This window comes from Podarcis erhardii (assembly GCF_964252035.2).
Source record: "Podarcis erhardii genome assembly, chromosome: 3".
NCBI lineage: Eukaryota > Metazoa > Chordata > Lepidosauria > Squamata > Lacertidae > Podarcis > Podarcis erhardii.
The window spans coordinates 42968927-42983975 of record NC_138507.1 but is presented as its reverse complement, the minus strand read 5'-3'; the positions used below and the strand labels follow the sequence as shown (position 1 = coordinate 42983975).

General features: G+C 41.7%; 1 protein-coding gene and 1 long non-coding RNA gene across 2 annotated transcripts in view; one reads left to right on the top strand and one right to left on the bottom strand.

Moving 5' to 3' along the window:
- PM20D2 (peptidase M20 domain containing 2) overlaps positions 1-15049 on the bottom strand; it is a 617107-nt gene that overhangs the window by 571106 nt on the left and 30952 nt on the right. The gene's annotated exons all lie outside the window — the stretch shown is intronic.
- LOC309339456 lies at positions 6187-12828 on the top strand. Its single transcript, XR_014155371.1, has 4 exons — positions 6187-6287; positions 8300-8462; positions 11867-12140; positions 12666-12828. It is a non-coding gene; the product is annotated as an uncharacterized lncRNA (long non-coding RNA).

The following is a 15049-nucleotide window of genomic DNA, read 5'->3' as shown; positions in this document are numbered from 1 at the left end:
TCCTCACACAACTACATTGTTTTTCTTCTTCAGGCCAGTCTGGTCATGCCAAAAAAATCTGGCAGTCTCAGGAACAAATTTGTCAAACGGGATGACATGAAAAGATAGCCCTGAACTTACTCAGGAAGAATTCGAAAAGAAAACAATCACCATGGTTACATGCACGATAAAGAAGCGAGAGCAGTGAAGTGTTTATTCTGTGTAGAGGGTTTTTTTTACTTTTGTTGGCGTGGACTTTTATTCTCCCTCTGACCGCACTGTTGCAACACAGAGCATTAAAAAAAAAAATCCTAATGAGAATACAGTACAAGCCTCAAGCAATCTTGTCAAAGATATTTACAATTATAATAGTTAGGATGTCCAAAGGAAATAGATGGGGTTATAGATTAACTGGCCATGTGAGTGAGCTGGAAGGGGAAAGGGTGATCAGATTCCAAACTCATGCTAGCCTGCATCGTGTTTTGCATTTGCACTGCTTGTTTGAACAGTGGATGTTCTGTAATAAGTAAGTAAGTAATAAGTGTGAAAGCAAAAACAAATGAATGTCATGCTTTAATTCCCACTTGACATTCCTCCAAACAGTTATTCTTACATAATTATTTACCATCAGCTGTGATGGCAGAGAAACTGCTTTGTATGCAAAAGATCCCAAGTTTGAACCCCATTGTCTCCACTTCAAGCTGGGAAATATCCCATGATTTTATTGGCGATGTAATGCAGATAATGCTTCTTTAAAACACATGTTTTACAAAGCCCTGTACTTAGTAAGTTTTGGGAGAGAATAGTGTATTATATAAATATGACTGTGTGGGAAAAGCTAAAATTTCCAGAGGATATTCTTCTTTTGAACTATATACCTACTATGTGGAGTCTGACAACTAGATAATGTAAATGGGTTTTCCATACTATGGCCGAAAGGCTGATATCACTGCACTGGAAAAATAAATGTACAGCTCCATTTATTCAGTGGATGGAAGACCTGACTCCACTTGCCACTAAAAGCTCATTGCTTATAAAGAGAGACTGACTTTGCATGGACAGGTATAATGAATTGAACTCACTTATATAAAATGCAGTAGGTTATTTTTTTTTTACTCTTAACTGTTAACAATTGGTGTATTAATATACTATATTTATTTTCTCTATCTCTCTCTTCTTTTCTTTTCTTCACTTTTTTTTTTTTGAAAAAGAAGGCTCTGAGCTCACTTGCCTTCTCACACTCCTCCCCACCCCCAGCACAGGATGCCATAAATGTATATTCAAGCAGCATAGAAGAACATGGCATATAAAACTCCGAGGGAAGAGTCCAGTTGACTTTGAACAAGATTTACAAAGCTTTCGCCATTTTACCAAGAGCCTGTGTAAAGCTGAGATTAGAACAAAGGATACTGGATAATATCATGAAGAAGTCAAAGTGATAACTCTTACAGATAAAGCAGGATCACATAGCAGTATCAGTAATGTGCTTTGTCTTCTGTAAAATCCAAATTCCAAATCCTACTGATCAGTATTAAGATATGCAAGAGCTGGTCATGGATCTTCAAGACGATCTGCAAATTAATAGCAGTCAAAGAAGAAAACTTAAATTTGTATTCCATTTTTCCTTGAAGGAGCTCATGTCTATGCCCATGGGGTTAGTTAGCCAATGGCAATTTTATTCCCACAGTAGTCCTGTGAATTGGTTAGGCTGAGAAGTAGTGAGCAACTCAAGGTTACTTACTACACAATCCCAGGCACACTTAGAAGCAAGTTCCGCTGAAGTAAAAGCTTACTTCTAGTAAATGTTCATAGTAAAAGGTAAAGGACCCCTGGACAGTTAAGTCCAGTCAAAGGCAACTACAGTAGTACCTCAGGTTACATACGCTTCAGGTTACAGACTCCACTAATCCAGAAATAGTGCTTCAGGTTAAGAACTTTGCTTCAGGATGAGAACAGAAATCGTGCTCCGGCGGCACGGCAGCAGCAGGAGGCCCCATTAGCTAAAGTGGTGCTTCAGGTTAAGAACAGTTTCAGGTTAAGTACGGACCTCCGGAACGAATTAAGTACTTAACCTGAGGTACCACTGTATGGGGTTGCAGCACTCATCTCACTTTCAGGCCAAGGGAGCTGGCGTTTGTCCACAGACAGCTTTCCAGGTCATGTGGCCAGCCTGACTAAACTGCTTATGGTGCAACGGAACACCATGACGGAAACCAGAGTGCACAGATATGCTGTTTACCTTCCTGCCACCTATTTATCCTATTTATCTACTCGCACTGGTATCCTTTCAAACTGTTAGGTTGGCAGGAGCTGCGACAGGACAATGGGAGCTCACCCCGTTCTGGGGATTCGAACTGCCAACCTTTTGATAGGCAAGCCCAAGAGGCTTAGTGGTTTAGACCACAGCGCCACCCGCGTCCCCTAGTGTTCATAGTATTGCAGCTGTGGAAGATAGGAAGCTCTCAAGTCAGACCCGTGGGTCCATCTAGCTCAGTATTGTCTATATTGAGTGGCAGCTGCTTGCCAGGAATTCAGGTAGAAGACTCTCCTAGCCCTACCTGCAGATGCTGAGATTTCATTGTGCTACGGCCCTCCCCCAAATTCAATCTTATGCATATTTACTCAGAAGCAAATCTCACCATCTTCAATGGGGCTTTACTTGCCTTGTGTCCATACTGAGAACTGCTGCTTTACTTACATTTATGGCAGAGTGGAGGATTTTCAGAGGGATTTCCACTCTTCAGACCCAAACACACTAAACATTATACCAGTCCAGCCACAGATGCTTTATGCAGATGGGGTATATGTGATAACACAGCCATTTAAAGGGCAACCTGCTGGCACACAGCTTTGGAAGCTGTTAGCACACCTGTTGATTCTCTCTTGATTTCACACTTAAAGTTCAAACTTAGTTCACCAGCTTGTTTAGTTCCCTCGAGCTTCCCCTACCCCATTGCCCAGTTGATCACAAAACATTTCAGGAACAAAGGAACACAGCATCATTAGCTTCCTCTCCTGTTTTAGTCCGCCAGTATTCATAAACAGGGCGAACAAAAGCGAAAACATCAATGTTTCCTTTTTAAATCTGATCTGGTTTGAACAGCCTGATCTACATATTCGTGGCTTAAAACACAGCAAGTTGGTTCACACACACACACACACACACACACACACACACACTTCAAATTGCATTTCCACTTGCTGTAAGCACCAAGGAGCTGAATGGGTGTCTTCACCTGGTACACATTACCTGATTTGTTTCCTAAACCAGCAGCCCCCTTCCCAAACCCCTATTCAAGAATGTTTCCATCTTTGCGCATGCTGTCAACAGTGGTGCGAGAGCACTGGAGCCAGAGTGGTAATGTGTACATAGCCAAAGATAGCAAATATACTTCAAAAGAGTTTCCAGAGAGGTAGCCAGCCATGCTAGTCTGTTGCAGCAAAAACAAAGCAATTTGTGACACTTAAAGTCTCACACATCTGATGAGGGAATGAGACCTCTACCCCTAAACCCTATAAATTAATAAATGGTAGGATTTTGATTATTTGGAAAGGGAGGATACAAGCTACAGAGGAATTCCTGAGCTAGCATAGCAAAGCGGTCTGGCCAAGCTAGGGCCATTAAGAAACAATACAGGGCTACTGAGAGCCATTGGCAATGCAATAGAACTGTCCTCCCTCCTTGCCCTGAGGTGTGAACAGAGACTGGGGTTTGGAAGGTTGCCAGGGTAACTGGGTGTGAGGTGACAGGAAAAGAGAGTTTTTAGCAGGGTGTTCTGAGAAAAAGAAGGAAGAAGAAAGACAGGGATCCATCTTGGGCAGGTTGGCTGAAGGCTGGCTGCACTGCTGTGGGGGACAAGCCCCTTTTGAAATGGCCATGCTGTAAGCTCTGGACTCCCTCCATGCAGACTGAAGGTGTAAATAGGCGGATGAACCGTGTTTCTTAAAGCAATGACAGTCTCCACCATGTCTCAATTCTCAAGGAACACACACCCTGAGTGAGTGCCTGGAACCCCTTGTGATCTTTCAATTGCTCAGCAGAGAGTGGAGGTGGCACCCAACTTTTGTAAAAATATATTGAAGCTGACCAAGAGGAAATCCAGGTTCGGTTCTAACTAGGTTTTTAATTTAAATATTGAATAAGGCTATGAGATGAAGCAATGTGTCACGGAGTGCTTCCCCCAGCCAACATTAATACCAAACAGGAAGTACCTTGTACTAAAGATACCTGCTAGCACAGAGCTTTGAAGTTGAAGCCACTGATTGCGTATCACATTTCCTGTTCCAGTTACGCTGGTCCTGCTAGCCCATTTGGCTGTTAGCAATCACAGAAGAGATTGGCACAGTTCCCACAGTATCAGATTCACTTACAACACCCAACTCTTACAGAAGCCATTTGTCCATTACCCTTGCCTATTTCTCTTGTTTTATACTAAGGAAGGGTAGATACTAGGTTGTTGTTGGGGGGGGGCAATTTTAGTTAAAATTATAGCCCCAGAGAGGGGAATTGTTATAAGAAATCTAAGGTCATAAATAAAATGAATGTTCATGAGCGCACAAGGCAAAAACACATACATAAACCACATGTTTGAAATAGTATAGGAGAGCAATACTGAAGCCATTTTGAGTCTTAACGACCCCAAATATTTCCTCTGCAGAAGGAAATATCTTGGAAACACTTTTCCCAATAGTTCTTTCCACTTACAGATTCTTCAAAACCTGTCAAAAGGGCATATTTTGTGTATGAACAGAAGGCAGCTTGTGTGGTCTCCGTGTCTTTTGCCAAGGGAGTGGAGAAACAGCTTGAGGGATAACTTTGAGCAGACTACTAGCAGTAAAGGAAAGGATTATACAGTCTCTCTTTTGGTACTCTCTATGGTAGTCCCCAAGGTATCTTTTCAATAACAAATAAATCGGGACCAAAAAAAATGCAATGTGTAACTAGCAGTCTGGCCAAAGAACATCACTTTTCTAAATAGCTCATTTTAACATACAAGTTTGTATTACCATTTTGAGCCAGGTAACTGTTTAGGCAACATGTGAGCAAGTGAGGCTGCTGCGAGATTAATTTTTATTAAGTCTTTTTCACAACATCAGGGCTGCTTAAGCTTATGTCAATTAAATTTATATCCAGATAATTAAACATTCATTTGGAACATCAACTGTGTCCTCAAAGGCTCAGGCAAGAGACACCTGGGTCATTTCATCTCTGCAGGCTGCAAAGCATTAATGGATGAAAGAAAGAAACCCTCAGCAGGCCTGTATTAATTATCTTTCCACCTCTCCTCATACTGCCCTCATGGAAGATAAGGGTCATTGCAAGTCAGAATGACCTAGCCAGAATCTTCCCACTCGCTCCATTGTCGAATTACCCAATTTTTCACACTGAAAAGCCAGATCATTGCATTCACGTAGTGCAGACTCCTAAGCCAAGCCTCCACCTCCACCTCCACTCACCAGCCAGTGCAAAGCAGTTCTTTGTACAGCTACCATCAATTCCATTTTCTGCCTAGCAGTATTTCAGTGTTAAAGAGTTTTACCATAGGAATAAATAATCATTCAATAGCTAGAATGCATAAAGGACAAGGTTACAGTCAGGAAAATTATATTAACAGTTTGCTTTCTTCCCATTTCCACCTGAATCCACACACACACACACACACACACACACACAGAGAGAGAGAGAGAGAGAGAGAGAGAGAGAGAGAGAGAGAGATATTTAATGGTTTTTTATTGAACTAAGGTACCAAATGTGAAAATCAGACTGCATTTCAGAGCATTCTCAAGGCCAAACTAGAGGGCAGGTGATCCACATTTTTAAGCACAGATTTCTCCCAGCCATAAAGTAAGAGGGTACATATTTTTAAACAAATGAGACACACAAGTGAGGAGTACAGAGCCGTCCCGCTGCAGTTTCTTAAGTCTGCCAGCTTGCCCGCCCCACAACATACACTAGCACTGGGCATTGGGCATTGGCATGGCCCGAGGGCAGGGAGGCAGCCACCCCGTAAATCAGGTAAATAAACAAAATTACTTAGCTAAGAGTAGAAGTGATCAGAATATTTGAAATTGAAACGCTTGCTGAGGTCACTTTGATGATGTTGTGGCACATTCTAGTGAAACAACTGGCAACCCAACTGAGCAATAGGCGTGGCTTCTGGGAACTGACCAATCGTGTCACAGGTAGCTCAGTTCTGGAACAGGTGCCCTGCCCCCTTCCTCATGGAGTTGCCCATGCACCAGGAGCTTCCCTCCTCCAGTGCTGGGCTGGAGAAAAGTGCTTGGAGGGAGGGGTAATAGTTGGTGAGGTAAGCAGCTTCAGAAGAAAGTCTTCCATGGGCATAGCCAGGCTTTATGTTGGGAGGGGGGAAGGCTTCATGTTGGGGGGGGGTCAGAACCTCAGTTAGTTAAGTATTTTTTATTGATTTACTTGATGTGGGGGCTGCTGCCCTCCTGCTTCTCATCCCCCTGGCTACACCCATGGCTTCTGAACCCCTCATTTTTCAGTTAAAAGTGGAAGCGTCGTCTTTCTACTGTACATGATTAGGGAAGGCACATTTTCAGTGCAAGGATCTGCCGCCATTGTGACTTGCCTCTGCCTTGTTAGGAGGGGAAATCTACTAACTCAGTGTGACAAGATCTGGTGGCTGAGCAGATATCAAATAATAATCTGGCTCAAAAAGGCAGAACGATGGGTTACGCAATACTTGCCCTGACTTGAGCTGCCCTGTATAACGTACAGCAAATGTTGCTGGTTTCAAGTGGAGCCAAAGGGACCAGCAGAAGGGGTAAGGGGATATGAAAAGGGAGGAGGTTACAATTAGAATGCATTGCATGCTTTACATGCAAAAGGTCTCGGGTTTGATCGCTAGCATCTCCAGGTAAGCCTAAAAAGGACTCCTGCGTGAAACTGTCGAAAACCACTGCCAGTCAAAGAGTACACAACTACAGAGCTGGGTGAACCAGTGGACTTGGTCTAAGGCAGCTTTGGCTGTTTCTAATAAGCCATATTACGAGTATGATCATCTCCCTTGCTCTATAGAATCTGTCCCATTTGATTACTAGTGATCTGACCATCTAAGCTGCCATGCACCATGAAAATGTATACAAATGTGCCTAGAAAAGATGTTTGACAACATCTTAGGAGAATGCAAGGTTATTGCACTAGTACTGCATCAATCACACGCTTGCCTAGACTGACTGCAGCATTTGAGGAAAATTGGCGGGGGAACCTTATGACATTTCTTCTTCCCACACGTCCCTACGAATCTGGAAAAGTAGAACTGATACCTCGTTTTCTTATGTTTTGCTCCTTTTATTGTGATATTTTGTAAGATTTTTACTGAGCTCTTTTCACAGAGATTCTCAGGACGATATGGTGCATTTTGTGCTTTTAAAAAATTCTTTTTAAATCAGAATGCATCCACATTTTCCAGTGTGGCTAAATATTGTGTTGCTGCATGTAAAGCTCACCAGGGACTGATTTTGGCAGAGTTATAATTTTGTTTTCTATGCCTGGTGTTTTATGATACAATACAGTCCCTACTAATTTCATTTTCATGGTTCTCCATTTTGTTTGGTTTGGTATTATTTTACATATTTCTGCAAAGTTTGTTTTCTCTTTAATTCTGATGATTGACCATAATAAGGAGGTTGACTGATGGATAGACTGGTTTTCACACACCTGGACTGGTCTACAACTATACCACTCACGATGACAATGAAGTATCTGTGGCGTTAACTTGGCAGCATGCTTGCAAGAAGAGAGAACAGTGACATTTATGTTGTTTTCATACAGCGTGTAAACTCTTCATTCATTACTATAGCCAGTGGACCATGGACATCTATCTTTATAGGAGGAAGGGGCTCAGGAATTGTGAATTTCTCCTGCCTGATTTCATCCTGTTCTGATGGCCTGAAAAATTAAAGGGGAGGTTGCTGATGACTATGAGGATGAGGCATGTCAATAAGGCAAGATCACTCATAGTTCTCTCCCTGCTTAAAGGCTGCAGTGAATGGAAGCTTGCCACACCCAGCTTACCTGAGATGAAGGACATTTCAGCGTCACTGTCTTAAATAAAGGGTGTAGCCCACAGAAAGGACAGGCTGCAGCGTGCCGTCCTGACTTTATCTCAAAGCCTGATGGAAGGAAAGCCTCACTTTTCCTCCCTTAGCCAGACTTATTAATAGTCCATCACTGGATTAGCTGTAGCACTCCATCTCCATGGATAAACCTTTTTGATTTTAGTTCTAGAACCACACAGAGTTCTCCTGCATTTGGGTATTGCTGATTTTGCTGTTGTCCACCCCCTCCCCGCAGTGCCTGATCGAAAGACGTGTATTAATGAGCCAAATTCCTTCTCCATCAAGTCAAACCTTGGGAGAAATTGAGATAATCAAGTCTGACAACACAGGAGAAGCTGAATCAATAGCAGGACATGTTCTGCAATCTTCCTGCCTGTCATTTCAGGGAAACAGAAAAGGTATTATTAGGTGGTTTGAAAATTCTTTCCCATTAGGTCTTTACTGTTTTGCAAGTATCCTCCTTCTGTGTGCGGGTTGTTGCCTGCAAGCCTAAGAGAGCTACCAATTACAGAATCTGCTAAATGCCTGCCATCTTTTTACAAAATCGTGTCAACATTTTTGACACCACCTTCCTTTCTCAACAAGCGCCTTCACTGAGACACTTAACCTACTCCAGTTTTATTTAGTGCTAACGAGCACACCCAGGAATTAGAATATTGGTGAAATGCCAAATCTTTGGGGGAGTTTTTCATATTGACCATAAGTGATACAAGGAGATAACATTTCCAGACATTAAGCAGGAACTCTGTAATAAAAATGAATCTTTCTTTCTTTCTTTCTTTCTTTCTTTCTTTCTTTCTTTCTTAGCTGTGCAAAATTTGACCCTGACTCCACTCCCTGTTCACTTTTGCCATTGATGATTCTTTTGGTCTAGAACAGTGTATCTCAAACAGTGTGGCCTTCCAGTGGTCCTTGGTCCACTTTCAGGTGGGCCTCAGTGCCACATCTTGCTCAAGGCCTCCTCAGCTGCCTGTCACTTGCCCCCTCGCTACTCCATAGCCCTTTAGCTAGACCAATGCCAGAGCCAGCAACTTCTCCCATGCTAAGTAACAGTGGCTGGGGGACAACAAGGTTTGACTTTGTGTGTGTCCCTCCTCTGAGGGGAAATGGCTGGATGAGGTGATGGAGGAAACTAGAAAATGAAATAAAAGGTGAGGGATAGCTCAGTCTGTAGAGCATGAGACTCTCTTAATTTCAGGGTTGTGGGTTTGAGCCCCAGGTTAGATGAAAGATCCCTGCATTGAAGGGGGTTGGACTAGATGATGGTCATTGTCCCTTCCAACTCTAAGATTCTTAAATGTATGGAATTTGGCAACAACAAACCAAACAGACAGGGAATTGAAAAAGGAATAAGGGGAAAGCTGTTGTAGGAGAAAGAAGTGAATGTAGGAGGGAGTAAGGAAAGAAACTGGCATAGTGGTTGTGAGGAGAATAAGTATGAGCTGAATGTGAAGGGAGAAGAATTTACAGGAGATGGATAAAAATACTTTGAGACACATGTGGGGGCGAGAAAAAAAAATATATAAAAGAAAAAGAGGCTGATACAATATCTACAGAAGAAATGTCTGTTGTTCGCTTAAGGAAAGCTCATTGCCACAAGGAAAGCTCTTCAGCAAAAAAAATATAGCAATTTCCAGTGTGATGTTTTAATTCCTCCCCTGGTGTCCCCATTCAGGGTTGGGAGTGTTCCCTATTTGGAACCCTGGAGATCCACTGCCAGTGCATGTGGCACTACTTTACAATATTAAACTACTGGATGGACTAGTGGACCTGACTCAGCATAAGACAGCTTCCTCTGCTTCATCATGGATAAATCTAAAGATTTCTACACCTTGCAAAATATTTTACCACCAAACCAACACTTGCCAGGAAAAACGAACGGAAAAATAAAACAAGCAACACAGGGAATAAAAATGCTGCCTTTCCTCCCCACATATAAACAACTTCAGCCCTTCATATCAAATTATTCCAACAGCTACAATTGAACACAGGCTTTCAGCCTTATGTAATCAAAATCCAAAGCACAATTTAAGAATTCTTCAAGGTTTAAGGCAGGCATAGGCAAACTCGGCCCTCCAGATGTTCTGGGACTACAATTCCCATCATCCCTGACCACTTGTCCTGTTAGCTGAGTTCATGGGAGTTGTAGTCCCAAAACATCTGGAGGGCTGAGTTTGCCTATGCCTGGTCTAAGGCCTGTCAGACATCCTGCCATTTCTCTAGATTTAGCAGCTAACTTGGCATCACTTGGCAGTCCTGTACGAGACAGGACAAAGCTTTCTACACAGAGGTACCAGTTTGCTAAATACCACTGTGCCCTTATAAGTCTCATTTCTGGGTTCTTTTTCTAGTATGTAGGGACAGAGCTTGGTCACCTATGGCTCTTTCCTTATAGTAAACCTTCACTGCCATGAAGGAACATGAAGCAGCAGGTTTGAAGTCCCTCTTTTGGGGATCATTTCCAGTTTGCAGGGGGCTGGCAATCTGTTTTGCTGCTTGCTCTTATTCTGGATCTATGATCCTTCTGAGTGACATCTGCTCTCCTCTGTCTTCCCTGTTCCTGGCACTGTTCAATACATACCCAGTCTCTCTGTGGCTGTGACTACTATCTTCCCCAGTGGCATTGCCTAAACTGCGCAGTATACAGCCATCTGAAGGAAATCTGTAGCATTGTTTGTAACGGGTGCAGCTCTGGGGGAAATGTGTATTCCTGCACTGAATGTTCAATCCTTTAGCCAATCTAAAAATGCTCCCTTTTTTTGTTTCCCATTGTGTTTTGTTTTTCTTCAAGAGACCAAAACTCACAACATTTTCGGACTTTGAGAAGGGTTTTCAGTATTGGAAAAACTTGAATCCCTCTGTACAAATTCATTAAAATGCATCTCATCACAGACATTGATAGACAACATGGAAAGACTTCGAAAGATTAAGAATTGGTAAAACTCTGGATGCTGAAAACAGCCTTTAAGAAGAGACTGAGAAATGGCAAAACATTCTAAAAGTTGCTGTCAATGTTATCATTTTTTGTGCCCAAGACAACTTGGTACTTCATTGAGGCAATTGGAGGGAAATTTCATGGGAGCCTGGTATATTCCTCAGCAATGTTCCCCCCCCCCCAAAAAAAATATGTTTAGGGGTACTCTCATTTTCCTATTCCTGTTAAAATACTGCCCCTCAATGAGGCCAAACTTAGATTCACAAAATGTTTAGGGGTATGCGTCTCCCTGCGTCCCCCCAGAAAAGAAAGAACTGTTCCTCAGTACCTTGGAATTGATAAGCCCTCAGCTAGCAGCTCGCATGACCTATATGAATGCAAATAAATAAGTTCTGTGTTATCCCCCCCCAAAAAAAAAATATGAAAATGAGTTGATTGAGTTGATAGCGGGGAAAGTAAAGGATGAGAGATATTGAGGAAAATTAAAGCAGCAAAATATTTTTCTGTCATCTTCAACTGCACCCCAAATAGTGCTTAGATGGAGCAGACAAGCCACGTTATAAGGTTATGATTTTGTAAACACATATGAAAAAACAGGAAAGGGCCTTTCAAATGATATTTTATTAAAACTGCAGGCAGACGGTTTGAAAATTAATGGCTGCCATAGTCAAGCGTATGATAATGGCAGCAGCATGGCTGGAAAATACAATGGCAAACAAGCAAGATTATCTCAGGTTTATGATTTGGTGAGATACATACCCTGTGCTGCCCACAGTTTAAATCTTGTTGGATACCAGGCTGCAAATGTTTGAGCAATGATTGTAATGTTTTTTGGAACTGTACAACAACTCTTCAATTTTTTTTCAGTGGTTCCACAGGAAAATAGCAAGTTTTAATGGACACACTTGGAGTTTCTTTAAAAGATCACAGTGATACGAGGTGGTCATCCAAACAGAGAGCAATTAGTGCTTTTTGAAAATCAGTAAATTGTGTTTTTTCAGTACTGCATGACATGGCAGATCACAGAAATTATAGCAATGGAACAGCTTTTGGAGCACAAGATTTGATCAGACAAATAGACTTCACATTTTGTTCTGCCTTCTTCAAAGATGGGGAAGAATACTGAGTTGCATCAAACAAGGTCAACCAGTCTCTTCAAACCAAGAGTATTTCTCTGTATGTAGCAAACAAGATGATAAAGGGTTTCGCAGGATTGTTGCAGAAAATGTGAGGTGAGGGAACAGAACCAGGCATAAGGTTTGCCAAAGAAAAATCCTCAGAAATGGGATGAGAGGGCGACTTTCCTGACATGAGGCTGAAGAAATCATTTCGTAAAAGTGCACCCAACAAAGGCCCCTATCTTTCTCCTGAACAGAGCTTTAGAAGATAAAAAAATACAGCTTATGACAGAATTTTTACAGAAATGAAGTGACAACACAAGGCTGAGTCAGCTATATCATCAGAATTCTCTTCTTTGTCTGGAAATAACTGTCTTGAAGAATCTTGAGTTCGAGTGAGCTAAAAAAGACCGGCTGCCAACTTCGAACTTCAATCCTCATCGGATATAGACATTGTGGTGCTTGTGCCCAAATTAGAAGTGTTCAAGGCAGAAGTGCAGGAGCTGATCAAGGAATTATAGTCAGTGACTCACCAGGATCTATTAAAGTGTATACAAGAGTACTCTCTGGATGAAATTTAGCCAAACATCAAGACTGCACTTCGAGTTTATGTAACCTTACCAATGACTGTGGCATCTTGCGAATGCAGCTTTAGCAAGCTCAAGTTGATAAAGAATGATCTCTGTTGTACTATGAACCAAGAAAGATTGACCAGCCTTGCCTTATTATCAATCAAACATGAAGTGGTTTCACAAATTATTGTAGATGCCATAGCAAATTTGCTTCAGTCAAAGCAAGAAGAGTGAAATTTTAACTGGTTCATATACATAGATTTATAAGTAATAAAATACTGTTTAAACACATTAGACCAGATGTTTCTTTTAATCCTGCATCTCCATATTATGCCAAAGTAGATCATGTAATTTTTTCAAACTAAATAGGAACAGGAAAATAAGTATTAAAAAAAAGGTTATAAAAGAATATGATGAGTTAGTAATGTAAGTTTTAGTCAGGGTTAGTAATCCAGGGTTAAGGTAAGTCAATGTATTATAGCATGTTACTGATTTATGCAGTGTACATTGACCTACTGCTTATAGTGCATAACTGATTTATGTACATTATTATTTGCACCATTAAATTACTTGGAGCATTTAATCGATGAAATCAAAGCATTCCCATCTAAACCAACAGTAATTTTTAGACAAATAATGTGGCTATTGTGGTAAAGTAATTTTTTGGTGGGCGGGGGCACTGATACAGCTCCTTGCCAAGGGTGCGAGGGTCCCTAGGTATGCCCCTGCCCAAACTCATAACAATACATTCCACAAAGTATCCTCTAAAGATACACAAGGACACACACAGTTACAGATAGGTAGCCGTGTTGGTCTGTCATGGTCAAAACAAAATAAAAAAATTCCTTCCAGTAGCACCTTAAAGACCAACTGAGTTAGTTCTAGGTATGAGCTTTCGTGTGCATGCACACTTCTTCAGATACACTGAAACAGAAGTCACCGGACCTTTCTATATAGTGAGAAGGTGGGGAGGGGTATTACTCAGAAGGGTGGTGGGAATGGGTGATTGGCAGATAGCTGCGATGAGCCTGTTGACGACTCTTAACGACTGCAATAGGTCTAACAGGAAAAAGCAAGGGGTGAGAAGGTGAAAAATGGCTTTGTCATGTATATAGAGATAAGAATCCAATGTCTTTATTCAAACCAGGTCTCTCCATAGTTTTAAGTTTGGTGATAAGTTGCAATTCAGCAGCTTCTCTTTCCAGTCTATTTCTGAAATTCCTTTGTAATAGAACAGCTACTTTGAGATCTTGTATAGAATGTCCTGGGAGATTGAAGTGTTCTCCTACTGGTTTTTCTGTCTTGTGGTTCCTGATGTCGGATTTATGTCCATTTATTCTTTGGCGTAAGGTCTGGCCTGTTTGTCCAATATAGAGAGCTGAAGGACACTGTTGGCATTTTATGGCATACACAATGTTAGACGATGAGCAATTAAATAGTCACACACATTTACCCATCAATGCAGAGCAGATCTTTAATGTGGCACAGTTTGTTATCTTGAGAATTTCTGTTTACTAGAGGCAGCTATTCCACTGTCCTGCAGGCTACCTCGGATCTCCCAGAGAGGCAGCCCCTAAAGGGTCTTTTCCAAAGCTACTGCTTCCATTCATTGCTTTTCTCTCTCCCAAACACAAAGCTCTTCCCTCAGTCAGAGGTGTTGTCCTGAGAGGCCCGAGACTCTTCAAAATAAAAACCTAGATTCAAGACTGCTTTTCAGACAGCAGGCTTACAGCTATATGCAAACTGAGGTCCTTCCTTCCATAATCCCCTACCACGCCACACCTGCCTACTGTATGTTCCAAGATGGCCTGGTCTCTGTGTTTAGCCCATAGCATTCTGGGATCATGGTCTGGTTCAAGAAATGGACCTGCCCTAAATATGACATGGGATCTTCTGAAAGCTAATAGCTTCCTGTGTTCAGAACATTCCAGAGAGGCCTCCATATCAAGAAACCATCTTGTGACAATCACCTCTCCTAAAGAGACATTCACTAGCCATCGAGGAACATCAAACAACCATTAATCTTCTTTTGCCTGACAAAGAATTTGGCCATTGGTCATGATAAGTTGTTGAGGAAGTAGTTCTGCTAATTCCCTTACAAACAGAAGAAAATGTTTCTTGAGTTGGGGAGAGGGGCATGGTATTTGTCACAAACTTCTTCTTTTTTTAATACTCCTGCAAGGCTGCAGATAAGAACATTTGTGATGTACAAAAGAGGACAGAATGTTCCACTTTCCCATTGCCTAAAAGTATACTTGTCTTGACATTACAATTAGAACATGCTGCAGTGCCTTGCATTTGAACACTCCCCTCACTGCTTGTACCCTTGATAAAATGCTGATCCGCTCCTTCTAGCTCTG